The sequence below is a fragment of the Ceratotherium simum genome, chromosome 7 (genome assembly GCF_057802395.1).
Source record: "Ceratotherium simum simum isolate JZ-2026a chromosome 7, ASM5780239v1, whole genome shotgun sequence".
NCBI lineage: Eukaryota > Metazoa > Chordata > Mammalia > Perissodactyla > Rhinocerotidae > Ceratotherium > Ceratotherium simum.
Genome location: NC_141906.1, coordinates 51,210,284 through 51,226,948, shown reverse-complemented (window position 1 = coordinate 51,226,948; position 16,665 = coordinate 51,210,284). Strand labels below are relative to the sequence as shown.

The window sequence follows — 16,665 nt, the reverse complement described above, 5'->3', positions numbered from 1 at the left end:
AGTCCTGCCCCGTGTGCATTTCCTGACCTCCTGAAGTGGACCCAGTCTCTCCACGGCGGGAGCCCCATACACACCACTCTCCACCCGCTCCCCATGCACCCCCTGCCCCACTGAAGTTGGCTCAGTTGCCAGGCTGCAAAGAATCCAGTGACGAATCTATGCAGGCCCACAAGTTGCCTGAGGGCTTGTTGTTGGGTGGGGCCAGTCTCTAGGGTGGGCTGCCTGCCCTGGCTGAGCTCGATTAAATCGATGCTGTAGTGGGTGGGGGAGACCTGGGCTAGCAGGCCCCGGGGAGAACTCCAATGGCGTCTGTGTCAGCATGCCCACACCAGGCCACAACAATGGCCGCCGCCAATGTCCCAGTCCCTGGAGAGGTCTCACCTCTCACTGCAATGCCCTCAGAGCCTATCAGGTGAGTCTCTTTTCACTGAAGGGTTGTGCACCTTTCTTTCTGGTGATTTAGGTTGTTTTCTGAAACGGGTGAGTTTGTGCGGGGGCCCTTTAAGAGCGGTTTTAATTTCTTTGTGAACCAGCTTTTCTGGGGGTGCTCCCCAATGTTTTAGTAGCAGGCAAAGCCAGATATTATGCCACTCGTCTCTATTGTGCTGGGTCCACAAAATGCCTATAGCGCCAGCACTCACGGCTCAGGGCCCAGCTCCTCCAGGGAGGGCTGTGTACCTTTGGGCTGCTCCCAGGTGGCCGTTAAGCTGGCGGCTTGTGAAGGCTGCGTTTTTCCTCTCCAGAAGGGAGTTTCTGCCTCTTCCACCTCAATTAGGATTGTCCTTTGTTGCAAGAGTTCCTCTTATCCAGTTTTCAGTTCTGTCTCTGGTAATTTTGCCACGAGTAGTTGTAAATTGGCTGTGTCTGCAGGAGGAGGTGAGTTCAGAGTCTGCCTATGCCACCATCTTCCCAGATCCTATCTGTCCATTATTTTAATCATGATTATAGAATTGGAGGACTTCTGTGTTAGTAGGATTTCTACAGCATTAAAGATAAAAGCCCATATCTGAAAACAACATAAGAATCTTTTAGATTTACATTCAGGAATAGAGCTTGCTAAAGATGAAATGTTTCCTTTTTTATCCTTCCAGAAAGTATGTGGATTAGAGATAAAGCAACTAACTAGATTCTGCTTACATTCAATAAGAGAATAATTATTTAAAAGAATTAATTAATATACATATTATTATTAAATATCAAAGAAACAGTAACTAATCCTGAGAATCATGAGTTGTGAAAATGTGACTTTCTTTGGGTTGAAAATATGTAAGATAAATATACAATTTTATCCTGCCAGAATATGTGTATTTAATTCCATCAGTTAGAAGTTTACATGTCATCAAAAAAAGCAACATTTAGGGCCGGCCCTGTGGCTTAGTGGTTAAGTGCGCACACTCCGCTGCTGGCAGCCCGGGTTCAGATCCCGGGCGCGCACCGACACACCGCTTCTCCGGCCATGCTGAGGCTGCATCCCACATACAGCAACTAGAAGGATGTGCAGCTATGACATACAACTATCTACTGGGCCTTTGGGGAAAAAAAAATTTTTTAAATAAATTAAAAAAAAAAGCAACATTTATTTTTTAATTGAGAGTTCAGCCTTCTATAGCAGGTATTATATACAAAGGTCAATCAAGCATGAAGACTGACATGGGTGGGGCTCGCCTGGTGGCTTAGTGGTTAAGTTTGAGCACTCAGCTTCGTCGGCCCGGGGTTCGCAGGTTCGAACTCCGGGTGCGGACCAACACACCGCTCATCAACCCATGCTGTGGCGGCATCCTACATAAAAAATAGAGGAAGAGGGGCACAAATGTTAGCTCAGAGCCAATCTTCCTCGGCAAAAAGAGGAAGATTGGCAACAGATGTTAGCTCATGGCCAATCTTCCTTACCAAAAACAAAACAAAACAAAAGATTGACATGGGTAACTTCTTTAACTAGATAGGGCTAGGATCTGTGCAGAAGCTCTGCAAGAGGAGCATGTTAGCTGAAGAACTAACTTAGCACTTGAAGTAGGTGATAGGTTACATTGTAGCTATACCCTAATGACAGAATAAACACCTGCCATTAACAGGACTACAACGCTAAAAACCTGTGCAGGTGGGTTGTGGCCCTACTTTGGCCTTTTAATAAAGAAACTGTTGCTTTCTGACCCTGATGCTGTGAACAATAGCATGCTATAACTCACATTTCTACTTGAAAAACACAGTCAATTAACTGCCAAGAAAAATGAAGGACATTTTTGACCTCAATTCCACAAGCACTTTCACCTTATTTCTGAAATCATCCCACAATCACCAGTCTGGCCACATGCGTGGCAGCTGAATTCCCCAGCAGGTGCTTTATGGTGAGCTAAAGCCTGGCTGGTAAGTCAGAGAAGCAGTTTAAGGGCATTAAAGCAGAAATTAAAGTGGCACAGTATAGTGGCTTGTCTTCTGGGAAATAAGAGAGTAGCAGATGGAAGAGACTAGAGAGCAGCAATCAAAGCTGTATACCATCAGAAACTTGGGGAAGTTACTGATACAGAGCAGGGAGAAAAGCAAATTCTTGCAGCTTCTGCAAAATGTGACTAGCGTCAATGGACAATTCTCCTGGGTTCTTGTGGAACTTGACCCCATTGATTATGTTAGCGTAGCATTGCATAAATAGATGGGGAAAGGTGGTTTGAAATCCTATTTGGTATTTTAAATGCAGAAGACACTATGCTGGGTCTTGGGAGGAATCAAAATAAGAAGCAATCCATATTCTTAAGTACAACCCAAAGAGAAATGCATGGCTTCCACATGACTATATTCAATAAATATATGGATTATTTCTGCATCTATGCACTTAGACCAGCACTGACAGGAAGGGCTAACATGGAAATATGTTTCAGAAAATCTGATATAACATAGGCAGCCACACAGAACCTTATTTCTAAAGGAGATCTGGCTTCCTGGGAATAATTATGAAGACAACTGTGGCTATATAACTGGGTATCTGGAATAAATCATTTCATACAAAACAGAGGCAATAGAGATTATTCTTAAATATTATGTGCACAACAATTTTAGGGGCACTGAGGATAAAATAAAGATAAACATATCAGGGTCTAGTGCTAAATGGGTACGACAGTCAGTGATAAAGTATAAATATGGAAAGAAATAATTGCAAGAGAGCTATAGGTGAGGTTCGCTCAAAATAGGAATATAAAGGAAAATATATTTGGAAAGCACAGAGAACATATTTGAGTAGGACTTAAATAATGAGCAGCAATTTGTCAGGCAGAAAAAGGAGAACAGCATTCCAAGTATACCTAACAGTAAGTAGAAAGACACAAAATATTAAGTATCCTGCCATTCAATTCTTCAATATGCTTCTAAAACATTGCACTTTCTTACCTTTTTTTGTAGTTTATATTATGTTTTTTTAAGCTTATAAACCCTCTAAACTTTTAGGCAAGTGTTGTATCCCTTGTATCTAGTACAATGCTTCTCATTTAATAAATGTTTAGTAAATGTTTTAAATGATGAATGGAATAGTGAAAATTTTAGTTTGGTCACTAATGTTTGCTTAAGTCACGATCTATATGAGAAATGCTAGCTGCTCTAGTGGATAAATGTCAAAATATCTGTGGCTTCACACAATTACAGTTCATTTCTATTCACATCACACGTTCCAAAGCAGGTGTACCTGATCCCACGGCTCACCTCCAAGAGATGACAAAGGACTAAAGCACATTCCATTTTGTGGATATTTGCTGTCTTCTCCTCATGGCTCCCAAGGTTATCCTAAGGATTTCATTACATTTCGGCCAGATAGAAGAGTGAAAGTGAATGGAGGGTTGTGTATGAGATTTTTTTCAAGTGAGAGGATTAAAAGTAATGTATACTCAATAGTGTGCTGAAGTTGGCTTATATAGGCTCATGAGAGCAAGTTGTGCACGTCTCCTTCCAGCTCTGTGTTCAGTTCATATTGGTGGCTCGAAATGGACCATAGTGAGACTATTTAAACCACAGAGTTGGGCAAACTCTACAAATGCAGATTGTTATTATTATTATTACTAGTATTATTAATTTACTTATTTTACAGAGAGCCTACTTACCAGCAAGTTAGTCTAATATCACTTCCATCCACTTTCTATTGATCAACATTGTTACATAAAATACAGGACACCTGGTTATATTTGAATTTCAGATACACAACGAATGTTTTTTTTTTTTTGGTATAATTATGTATGTCCTAAATGTTTCATGGGACATAGTTACACTAGAAAATACATTTGTTTATTCCAAATTCAAATTTAACTGGATCTCCTGGATTTTTATTTGCTTAATCTGACAAGGTAACAGGCCACATGAAGGGATCTTGGAAAATATGGTTTACCTGTGTGCTCAGGGAAAACAGGAAAGAGATTTTAGTTAACTATAGCAATACATGTCAACTTAAATTTCCTTTTAGACATATAGGCTGAATATCTTTCTTTTGCCCTCCGGGTCCAATCTCCATCCTTCTTTACCCTGCCCTGTTCCTGGATTAGGCTGTCCTGTATCAATGTGCTTCTTTGCTCTCCAGCTTCTGGTTGAGGTCAGTCATTTGGAGGCAGAGGTAGAAATCTGAAGAGTCAGAGTGGATTGGGATCAGAAAACATATTCCCTGCCATGTCATCATGGCTGGTTTCATCTGCTCCCCTTGTTGACACGTATACTTTTTAAAAGTTTGCTGAGATTTAGAGTTAGGTTACACTACACACACAAATCTCTCATAATACGTGACTACTATATAAGTAGCTTGCGGGTCCTGGAAAAAAAAAAATGTTGCTATTTGCTTCTGCTGTGTTCAGATATACTTTGGGTTTTTATAGCAAAGTGGACTTTGAATAAGTTGTAATTCTCAGCAAACTGCCGTAATTAAGATGGTAACTTAATGACTGTAAAAAGAGCTGGAATGGAGGCAAGTATGGGAACAAAGGATGTTACTCCATATTATTACTGAACTTCTCTCTCTTAGCTGTTGAGTCAAAAAAATTTCTTTTTTTTATCAATAACTGTGCTCAAATTGTGCTTGAAAGTTTTAATAGCTTGAATAGAAAAACAAACATCTTATTCTGGAATAACTATTGATATTTTAAGCAAGATGTACAATGGGTTGATAACTGTAATATGAAACTGTGATTTAAATTAGTTCTCAGGTTCAATTAAAAAGCAATACTTGCAGTGATGTTTCTGACACTTTTTATTCAGAAAATAAAAACTTAATTGCTTATGAAAGTGTTATTTTGAAATAAAAGATTTGAAATTCTACATTCATAGTTAATCTGAAATGTAATTGGAGTGATTGCACATCAAATTTTTATAATGTAGACAAGTGTATTCCATATATCTGATGAGGCTTAGATATATTTACAGATTCTGCACATTTTCTGAAATGTCAGACTTGGTATAAAATGTTTGGGCTACCTCCAAAGAAAATAAGACTCCAGTAACTAAAGAGATTCAACCACAAGTCTGTGACCATTGCAGGGATGATGCTTCATTAACCATTCTGTTGATCTTAGTTATTTTTATGATTGGCCCCCATTAAAGCTTGATTTTCTTAATTCTTCTTTCCATGGCCCATATGTAAAATTTAACTGGCATTTACTTAGGCATTGCTGATCTTGCAAACAGTCATTCAAAGCCATTCAAATCTAACTTAGATAAAATTAATGAGAGCACAAAAAAATTATTAAGTTACATGTCCTGATGTTGAATTCAGTGGAAGACAGTGAAATTTATGAAAAAGTATGCCGAAAAATTTGAGGTTTTTTTCTGTGAGGTTTAAAAAACACACACAACTATTTCCTTTTTTTTTTTTTTTTGCTGTGGAACATTTGCCCTGAGCTAACATCTGTGCCAATCTTCCTCTATTTTATATGTGGATCACTGCCACAGCATGGCTGACGTGTGGTGTAGGTCCATGCCTGGGATCCGAATCTGCAAACCCGGGCTGCTGAAGTGGAGCACACTAAACTCAAACCCCTACCACGGGGCTGGCCCCTACTATTTCCTGTTTTTGAGTGTTTGATTATCTGTGCTTGTATATCCAGTTAGTCAATCATTCAATATGCATTTATTGAGCCTACCATGTGCAATGCACTTTCTAGGTTTTGTGTATATTATAATAATGAACAAGTTATATACTTTCCTCAAAATATCCTTTCTCTATATAAATAAAAGTTTAATAAATATTACCTCAAGAATATGTCTACCAGGAAGCCCTCATTGAGTTCATGGGATGGATTAAGTGGCTTTATTTCGTGCTCTCAAAACAGCTTATCCATAGTTCTATAATAGATTTATTGTATTACATAAAATTATTTATTTGTCTGTTCTACCAACTAACCTGTTGGTTTCTTGAGGGCAGAAGACATATTTTGTTTCATTTTTTTTTTGATTCCAAAAACCTGGTGAAAATGATAGAGTATAGCTAGACCTAAATAAATACTCATTTCTTTCAATTTTTAGGCTGATCTGTTGTATTAATCATGGTTCCAGCAGAAAAATAAGATACCTTTATTTGAGTAATTTCAGGAGTTTTTAATCATGGGACAATTTACAAGGCTGTGTAGACGTAGGGAACCCAACAAAGAGTAGTACAGTACCTTGCGATGGCAACGACAGAAAGCCATTTACCCCCTATATCTGAAAGGCGAGAGGATGCCATAATTGCTGTAAACCCAAGAAAACAGCTCTGTGGCAAGATTTGCCTCATAGGAGTTATGAGCTAAGAACCAGAGGAATAATATCTCTATTTTACACACTTACAACACTCCAGTTTCTTCCCAATTACTTCCATTTGCTGGATCCAAATGAAAGCCAGAGAGCAAGTCTGCTAGGTCAGTCTCCTGAGGAAAAGAGCAGAACGGAGAATGGTTAAAATGTGAATATATAGAGACAATAGAAAATATCCAATAATACGTTAAATATGTTATATAAATGACAACACAACCCAAGATTATCAGCAAAAGAGAAAAGAAATACAAAGTCAAAGATACTACAAAATAACAAAACCAAAAGTCTATAATCTTACATTTGAGAAACTATCAGTATGAACTCACTTATTTTTCATAATAATGCATGTTTGCTAGCTCTGAACATTGAAAAGACTTAGAAGCCATGACAACCTAGATCAGTGAAGACCCTAGGGCCTAGATTATTGTCTTTAATACCATTTCTTCCTGAAAAGAATTTGGGTTCCTGAGAAAAGTGGCTAATTTCAGGTGATGCACAAAGTGGACCAGATGACACTGGATCATGTTCTTGGGCCAGAAAGCACAGAAAGCAAAGATGGTTGAAGTTTTGTAAAAAGGACACAAGAAATAAGATGGATGGATTATATCAAGGCCAGTTTCTTTGTTGTGATATTATACTAGAGATATGTAAGATGGTACCATTGCGGGAAATCAAGTGAAGAGTACAGGGATCTCCATCTCTCTTATTTCTTACAACTCCATCCAAATCTACAATGATCTCAAAATTAAATTGTTTTTAAAAAAAAAAAACGTGATGCTGGTAGGCATCTATTGCAAAGAAAGAGAAAGAAACAAGAACTCTAATGGACTTGAATGAACTTCCGTTTAACAGAGACAGGATAGTTTGAGCATCAGAAAAGAATAACACCCGCAGTTTCTGAAAAGATATAAAAGCTCTATAGATCCAAAGATTCATAGCAATACTTAAGGAGAAATGTAGTACCCCATTAGAATTTATTGGGGCACCAATTATCTAGAAGATTGATAAATAAAAGAAAATATTCAAGTATCTATATTACTTTCTCTGGTAAACTATGTTTCAGGTTAACCAAATAATTAATAAGGAAAGCTTTCCTATATAGGGGGATTGGACCTAAAAAATACAGATTTTTTTTTTCATTATTATTTTGCAAACTATAATGAAATGATAGACCCATGCAATAATCATCAATGCAAACTAAAACTGTTGGGTAAATGGTTGTTAGGGAAATTTATTATGAATCAATCAGGCTAACAATATCTGATACTGTTGATGGAACATAGCACAAATAACACTGTACGACGTCTGCTGTTGTACAATAGAATGTAAACCACACAACTTGTGAATTATTCTAGGCAAATAAAAGAACTTAAATCTAATGAAATAGCTACACCTCACTTCCCATTTAGAGGAAATAGGAGGTCGGTGGAGGAAAAAGTCAAACAAATCCGGGAGGGAGCCAATTGCAGTTTGTGGGAAAATCCACCCATTTTTGTCAGCACAAAAATGGCATGAAAAAGAGAAGAAATGAAACTGTTCAAATATTAAAATAAACATGACACATATCAACTTAGTCAAATGTGTGAACTTTTTAATGTTCTGATTCTAATAGTGTGTAAAAGACTGCATTTGATTATGTTTGAACACTTCCCTACTAAAAAGTGAAGAGACAAATTAAGAAAAATAAAGAAAACGCTTAAAATGTTACATAAAAGTGACTCGCAGGATATTTCAAGCAGGGAAACTGGAAATTACGGCAATCATCTCAAAAAAAGGAAAAAGGAGAGAGGACGGGAAAAGGAGAGGAGGAAGAGAAGAAGAAAGATGAGAAGGATGAAAAGGAGGAGGAGGAAGAGGAGTGGGGGGAGGAGGAGGAGAAATACTAGCAGAAAAAGCAGATGTGTGTGATTTGAGGTTCAGATATGTGTAGCTTTGACCTGAAATTCAAGGTTTAGATATATGTAGCTTTGACCACTCCAGCAAGGTAAAGGCCCGACTCATTCAAGGCAAAGGGATGTTTACCAGAAGAAATAACTTTCAGCAACCTTCTGAGGAAAGAAGCTTGCTTTTTACTCTAACTTTCCTCACTTTTGGACTTGGGAGTAGATAAAGAAAAAAAAGTTTCACCTTTTTGTGAAAATGACCTCTGGTATGTTTAGAGCCATTTCGTATATTCCTCTTCAGGTTTTTGGACTAAGCCATAACTCCAAATTTCTGTGGTCAAAGTAAAGGTTCTTACTTTTATCTAAAATAATTTTTTCAGAAGTCTAAGGATCGCAACATATTTTATCATTCCCTTTAAAAGGCAGCTTGAAGATTTTTGTATTAAGGAAGTGATCATAATCAGTCAATTCACGGTAGCTTTTCTATTCCTACTCAATTTTGAAAATTTCTTTATACCACCTTTGACTGAGGATCATTATCCTTCAAAGGGATTATTTCAATTCTGGTTTGGTTTGTCTTACTGACATTTAAAATAATTGCTGTGGTGTCAGCATTTGTGGTCTGTGATTTTTTTTGTAGGGAAATTACCAGCACAGAAGGTAGAAACTACCTATTTTACTATCATTTTTTTCTTACATCTAGTTTTCTCAAAAATATAATCTCCCTGTTTTGCCATCTATCTCCCTTTTCTAAATGTTTTCAAAATTAAAACTACCACCACCTCCAAGGATATCTTGATTATACGTTTGGGTTTGAACATTTTGCTCTCTAAAGATAAATGTCTCATAGTATCCACACAAATGGAGGTAAAGACATTAACACAAGATCTTTCTTCATTCATGTAATCATCCAATAATCTTATATCATTTTATCTTCATTGTTTTACTATTAAGTTTTATAGATTTTTAACCATATTTTATTATCCATCTCCCTTGTGACTTATTTTCAGACACTTATCAGCAAATATTTATTGGTGATACCTTTGAGTGAAGATATGTTTCACCTATCTACAGAATAGAAGACGAAGGTGGCAAGTAGAATTTGCTCTTTTATTTCATAAAGCCAGTAATTTCAGTCTCTGTCTCTGTTCATCTCTATTTTAATCATTGCCTAATTACATGTTAATAATGGAGGTTTTATAATACTTAATAGAAGTTTGCTATTCTTCTCTATTATCTCATAACTGCAGAATGCAATAGTATAATTCTCTGTAACATCTAATTTTAATGGATTTAGCTATAGCATTTAGATTATCAGAAAAAAATCTTTATTCTATTATATTTTTGGGCTAATATCTTTCTTCAGTTTTTAGAATTTCCTTTCTTCTATATCCACCACTTCAGATGTGTCCTCTTTCCTAGAAGTTAGTCCTTCTAAGTGTTTTTTCCTTATGGATGCTAACCTATTGGTTTCCTTTCTTATTTGACAGCACTTTGTTCTATATTACTGACTCACTACCTGGAATTTATCCTGTTTCCTCAACTCTTCAGCTGAGAGATATGATTATCTGTCTGTCCCAAATCATAACAACTACTGACAAATACTTCTGTTTAATTTGTGCCAGGCACTGTTCTAAGCAATTTACATATAAAATATATTAAATTTTAATAAAAGAAAAAACCCCTATGACAGAGGCATCTTTGACAGGCATTTTTTCTATTCATCAATAGTTAGCTCTATAGTTCCAGGCACACAAGAGGTTTCACTTCCCTATCAACTAGAAGTTAGGCATGGCCATGTCATTTACTTTGGCCAATTAAATGCAAGTGGAAATAATTTGTTTCACTTGAAGGTAGGATTATTTAATTGGCTGAGTTCAACTCCCCAGCCTCCTCATGGGTATATTATGGAGGTTCTTTAAGATCAAAACAATCTGGGATTCTAAGCCTACCCAAGGATAGAAGCTGCTCAATGAGTCACCCAAACCAGTAGTAGGCTTTGCATGAGCAAGGAATAAATTCAAGTTGTGTAATTTCACCGAGGGTTTGATATCAAGGTGCTAAATAACTTAGATATTACCAAAGAATTCTCTAAAGGAAACAATATACATGTATACACACACATACAAAAGAGTGGTTGATGTATAGATGGTATTGAAAGCCGTGAGACTGGAGGAGGTCTCCAAGAGAAAAGGATAAAGACTGAGCCACGTAAACCCTCCAAAATTAAAAAAATCAAAGGAAGGAGCAGAGAGCAGTAAAGGAATAAAGAAGGAGAAAAACAGAGTATAATAGATCGTGTCAAAAGCTTCTGATAATTCATATAAATTTACAATTGAGATTTGACAATTGCATTTGGCAACATGTGAAATGTTGGTAACCTTGACAGCAACAATTTCAGAAGAGTGATATTAGAAAAATATTAATTTTTGAGTAAATGCGCAACAATAAACTAAACTGCATGTTAGGGGACTCAATTCATTAACATAATTGAATTGTTGAAGTACAAAATATATTTGGGCAACATCACAATTTGAGAATGAACAATTTTAATTATTCTTTTATTGGCCACCTAAACTGCTAAATGTTCATTGCACTAAGCACACTAATGTGAGAACAGAATTGAACTAGAGATATAGTCATTTATATACCACATTTTACATGATTAATGCAATTTGGAAATAATAGTAGCAGTTGCAATAGGTTTCAAATCTTACTAAGATTTTTCAGACTCTATTGACATAAATGCTATCTAGAGTATTTAGCATCTTCATATCAACCTCTTTCATACCAGCAGCAGAGTATTTCATAAAAGCTGCATACTTCCCTGGATTCCTATACCTTTGTAGATAAAAAGACAGATGGTATATGGCCAAAGATCTTGACCTAATGACCATATCACAAAAGTCAATTAATGAGATGCTGACATTGAAGCTATACTCACTCTAGTTTATCCTTTATCTGATGATTTGGAAGGCAGTTTGAGATCCAGGAATTACTCCAGGTGATTCTTGGGAGCAAAAGGTATTGATGCACACTAAGGAGTGTGAGAATTCCTGCTATTTAATTAAGTGAAAAACAAATCACCTTTTATTTACGTGTGATAATGAGATCATTAATTGCACTGACATCGACGTTACTTGCAACTATTCTCACACTATATATGATGTGATAAAATTATAATTTTAAGTTCTTTTAGCACAAGATCTTGAGATATACATATAGTATTGAGGGAACAGCACACTTTCTGAAGTACATTGTAGAAAGCAATATTTTGGACTAATGTTCATTTATTAAAGAAGTGTTCATTGTACACCTATTACATGCTTACACTATTCCATGTTTGCAAGCATTGCATAAATAAACACTTTTATTTTAATGATGTGCAACTATTTTAACAACAAAATAAATAAATGTCAAAATTTATGATACAAAATATATTTGATAAATTATAAATTTTAGACATTGAAAATTTCTTAGTTCTAATCAGTAGATCAAAATGTTGCCTTGTCTCTTTCATCACAAGTTAGAAAATAAGAAATTTTAATGATATTGATAAAAAGATTAGAAGTGAGTATAATAACATTCCTGCTATGCTATTATTGTAGAAGTAAAAGTGCAAAATAGATTTACTTGTATGTTTCTCTATTAATACTTATTTCCAAAAAAAGCCAAATTGTATCTATGAGCTTCTAGTGATACAGTTGGATTTTAATTGACAATGTCCATGTTCTAATATATCTACTGTTCTTGAAAGTACTACTCTTTCTAATGCATTTCTATAATTTTTATTCTATGTACAAAGGGTACAGGACCTCCGTTGTCTTGAAACAGCTAGTGAGAAATCTGAACACTAGTGACCAGATATTTGTCATCAGAATTGTCTATAAATGACAGAGATTTACAGATAGTAAACTTGTAAAGAAAAAAGAAAAAAGAAACAGCCTTCAACTCAATGTTTTAGCCCTAACTGAAAAATAGCAAGTCTAAAGTAAGCTCTGGACTCTCTGTGACAATTGAACAATAAGTGTACTACAGAGACATTTGTGGAGAAACCTATTGATAATAGGCAACTATACAAATAAGTCCAGCTTGAGTAGTTGCACTGGAACAGAAACGAAAGCTGAATAGTGCACCTTAAATCTCTTCACACACTGCTGAGACAGAAAAAATTCTCTCCTGTTTTCTTGATTTCTGCTGGTTACACCCCTGGAATTATGAGATTGGTGAAGTAAGAGTATAGGAAACTAAATGCATTATCTATACCTCATTTTGACAACTAAACTTATATTTAGAAAAAGCCCACTGATTCTAGAATTCTGTCTCTGACTTTTTCTTATGTGGAAATTCTGTATGAATTTCATTTATAACTTGCTTTTTAGATTCTCCCATCCTTAGCCTTCCTTCTATTAAGCAATGTAGTAATTATTGAAAGGAGTCTAAAGTGAATTTAAAATATTGCATATTTTTTCACTTAGATGATATTTTCCTTACTTTATACCTTCTTAATTGATTTCTACAATGTGCAAGGTAGGTATATCATAATGTACAAAAAATAAAGCCTTTCTCTTTCTAAGGATCTTATAATATGTTAAACGCTACCTACACACACACATACACACACATGCAAGGAGTTATGTGAAAAAATTATAAAGTGATGTTATACTTCAGAGATATGCTTCAGAGATGGATTACTTCCAAAAAATTTTCTCTGAGGAAAGAATCTACAAATTTAAACCAATGTACTGTTGATGCAAGAAGAGATATTAGAGAAATCAGCATAGGCCAAAACATTAAATTCTTGCAAGTGATATTTTAGAATGTTTAGAGTTTATCCTAATGACATTAGGGAGATATTGAAGAGTTTTTAAAAAGAAAATACAATAAAATAAAATTTAAATGTCAGTATATCCCCCTCTCTGGTTGACTAACAACAGTGGTCTTTTGTCAACTCATTAATTAAATTCACCAGGCAGAAGAGCCTTCACTTAGTACTTATCTGTAGTAAAGGAAACAAGGTAGGCAACAATATGGATTTCATGGCAACAGCTCAGCAGGGATTGATGTCCCAGTAACTTTGTATCTGGGAAGCAATCATCAAAAACGAGCCTAAGAGGATAAGGACCACCTGAGTTAGGGAAACCATTTTTTCTAAGGTTGTTTAGGCTTTTAGACCTTGCAATTTTAAAATTAATTAGCTCCAGTTTTCTAGATTAACTGTATCTCCTCAATACTGGCTGCTGGCTATGTAATTAATAAAAACATAGTGAAGTGTAAGTGCATAGGGTAGATTCTCATTTGTTTTTAATCCAATATAGGTATACTCCTATAAATTCCTTGAATTTTTGTTTGAAGATGATTGACAAAGGGTCCAATATTCAAGAGCTGTTGAAGCTACAGGAAAGGCCACATTCAGAACTAACTTTAAGCTCTTTCCTTCCAATGAGAAACTTCATTCTGGCACAATATAAAAAAGGGATACAGAAGATGGTGACCTAAATTAGGTAATGGCCACTGGAATAAAGACAAATTCATATAGTCTAGAGGTAGAATTTACAAGATTTGGTTCTTGGTAAGGTTTTAGGGATGATTGAGTGGGAGGAGTCAAGGATCATAATATCTATTGTTCTATGTTAGATATTTGGATGAATGGATATAATGGACATTCATTGATGTAAAGAATACCAGATACAGAGAAATAGATTGGTATTGGAAATGGGGAATCTGGAAACATAATTAGCTGAATCCACAGACTTCTAGGAAACAGTCAGATATTTTGGTCTCACTAAAAGATTAGTTCATAATTCTAAAGATAGTACTAAAATCAGGTTCTTAGTACTCAACTAAGAAGTCCCTTATACAGGGAAAACACAGTTGGTATATAATTAAGACAAAATTAAATTTTAATATTGCCTTCTTCCAGCACTATAATGAACGAGGATGAAAAGGTAGAATCTCTAGCCAATCATATAGTAAAAGTTATGGTGTGCCTGCCTGGAATTTAACCTCTACAACACAGAATTGCTGGGGGACATGAGAAATGCTGGTGACCCTACTGTAGAGGTTAAATTCCAGACAAGTGCAGCCAAGAGATAGGGGGCACTCTTCCTCTATCTAGCACCCAAGTATGGCAGATCAAGAATATTGGGGCCCCGATTGCCCTCAATCTGGAAGCATTGAAAAATGAAAAGTGAGGGAAACTATGAATTTTGAAGTTAAAAAATAATAAACATGGGGCCGGCCCGGTGGCGCAAGCGGTTAAGTGTGCGCGCTCCGCTGCGGCGGCCCGGGGTTCGCTGGTTCGGATCCCGGGCGCGCACCGACACACTGCTTGGCAAGCCATGCTGTGGCGGCGTCCCATATAAAGTGGAGGAAGATGGGCACAGATGTTAGCCCAGGGCCGTCTTCCTCAGCAAAAAAAGAGGAGGATTGGCGGATGTTAGCACAGGGCTGATCTCCTCACCAAAAAAAAAAAAAAAAAAAAGTAATAAACATGAGAAACAAAACGAGGCCAAAAGATATTACAGAATTCTAAAAAGGGAAGACTCATTCTCTTGCTGGCCAGTAGTAGTTAAGAACACAGATTTGGGGGTACTCATACTTGAGTTTTAATTTAGTCATGATACTTTATACTTGTGTAATCTTTTTTTTCTTAATATTCTGTACTCAAATTTGTTATAACAGAAAATTACATTAAGATGCATATAGTCCAATGTTAAAACTATATACTACCTCAAGTTTGCTCAGTTTTCAACAGATGCTATCTACCTGTGTATTCTGGGGCCATTTATTCAGCCTCCATATTTCTTCTTTAACGTGGGGATAACGTTCCAGTCTATTATACAACATAAGTGATGCTGTGTCCTTTTATAGCTATCATGGCTGGGAACACGTGATATGCCTCTATTAATTTTAATCACCCAGATCAAAGTTTTTCTGGTTTCTCCACTGTATTGTTACTATTTTATTTATACTTGCAACTGGTTAACAATCTTTTGGGAAACACTTTGGAACCATGCAAATATCCTCCTCATGACCCACCCTCTTTATCTGACTCTGAAAGCATTACATTTTTTTGTAACGTACATGTTTATGTAAGTGCCTGTCTTAACAGAGTAACAGAACATATGATATGTTTGAACCTGAATAATATGCCTTACTCATATTTGCACCCCAAGTGCCTTATATAGTTCCACTGCACTGGTCTATAACAGACATTCAGTAAAATGTGTTCAAGAATAAATTAACAGTTTTTCATTAGTAATAGTTAAATCAATGTAATTTAGCTTTGGTTTAATTACTTAAACCTTAATCACCATTGATAATTGCCTTACAAGTAAAACAAATACTATTAATTTTGCCTCTATAATTTGTCATTAATAACCACTTTTGTGTCACTTGTACAAGGTCATAATCATTATGCGTACAAAAAATCACTTTCGTAATATTTGTTATTAACATTTAATTCACTTAGACTCAGAGAGAGGTATTTTTTTCACCAGACTGTATCTTATGCTCATACTCTCAGGCTCATATTGCCCTCTCCTCTCATCTCTACAATTTCAAATCTTACCTCTATTTCAAAATTCAGCACATGTCAACTCTGCCATAAAGCCTTTTTTATTATTACAGTTCATTTTAATTTATGCTTCTCTATATCCTGTAATTTCATATTCCGATAATAATATGTACCAATTATGTTGCCCTAATTATAATCAAATTACTTACACAAGGAAATTCTGACCTATTTGATGGCATATCCTGCATCGAATAATTCCTCTAGAACTCCCACAGTGTTTTAAAAATTATCATTCAAAATATTTTGTATTTAAAGGAATATGTTAGTCCTCAGCAAATTATCAAGTATAGTATTATATTAATATACATAAAGCATAGTATTATATTAATGATACAATAATAAACTCTTTTAACATGGCTTGAAAAAAGTTCTTTGAATGTTTATGGTTTATAAATGGATAATACAGAATATTATGATTGATTAATACGCACAGCTTCCCTATTACAATGGGGA

At 35.7% G+C, this 16,665-nt stretch overlaps 1 long non-coding RNA gene across 1 annotated transcript in view; it reads left to right on the top strand.

Annotated features, from left to right (window-relative positions):
* LOC147916675 (uncharacterized) overlaps positions 1 to 9,820 on the top strand; it is a 160,761-nt gene extending 150,941 nt beyond the window's left edge. The window contains exon 3 of the long non-coding RNA XR_015552714.1: positions 9,644 to 9,820. This is a non-coding gene — a long non-coding RNA (uncharacterized LOC147916675). The remainder of the gene's footprint in view (positions 1 to 9,643) is intronic.
* The last annotated feature ends 6,845 nt before the right edge of the window (positions 9,821 to 16,665 follow it).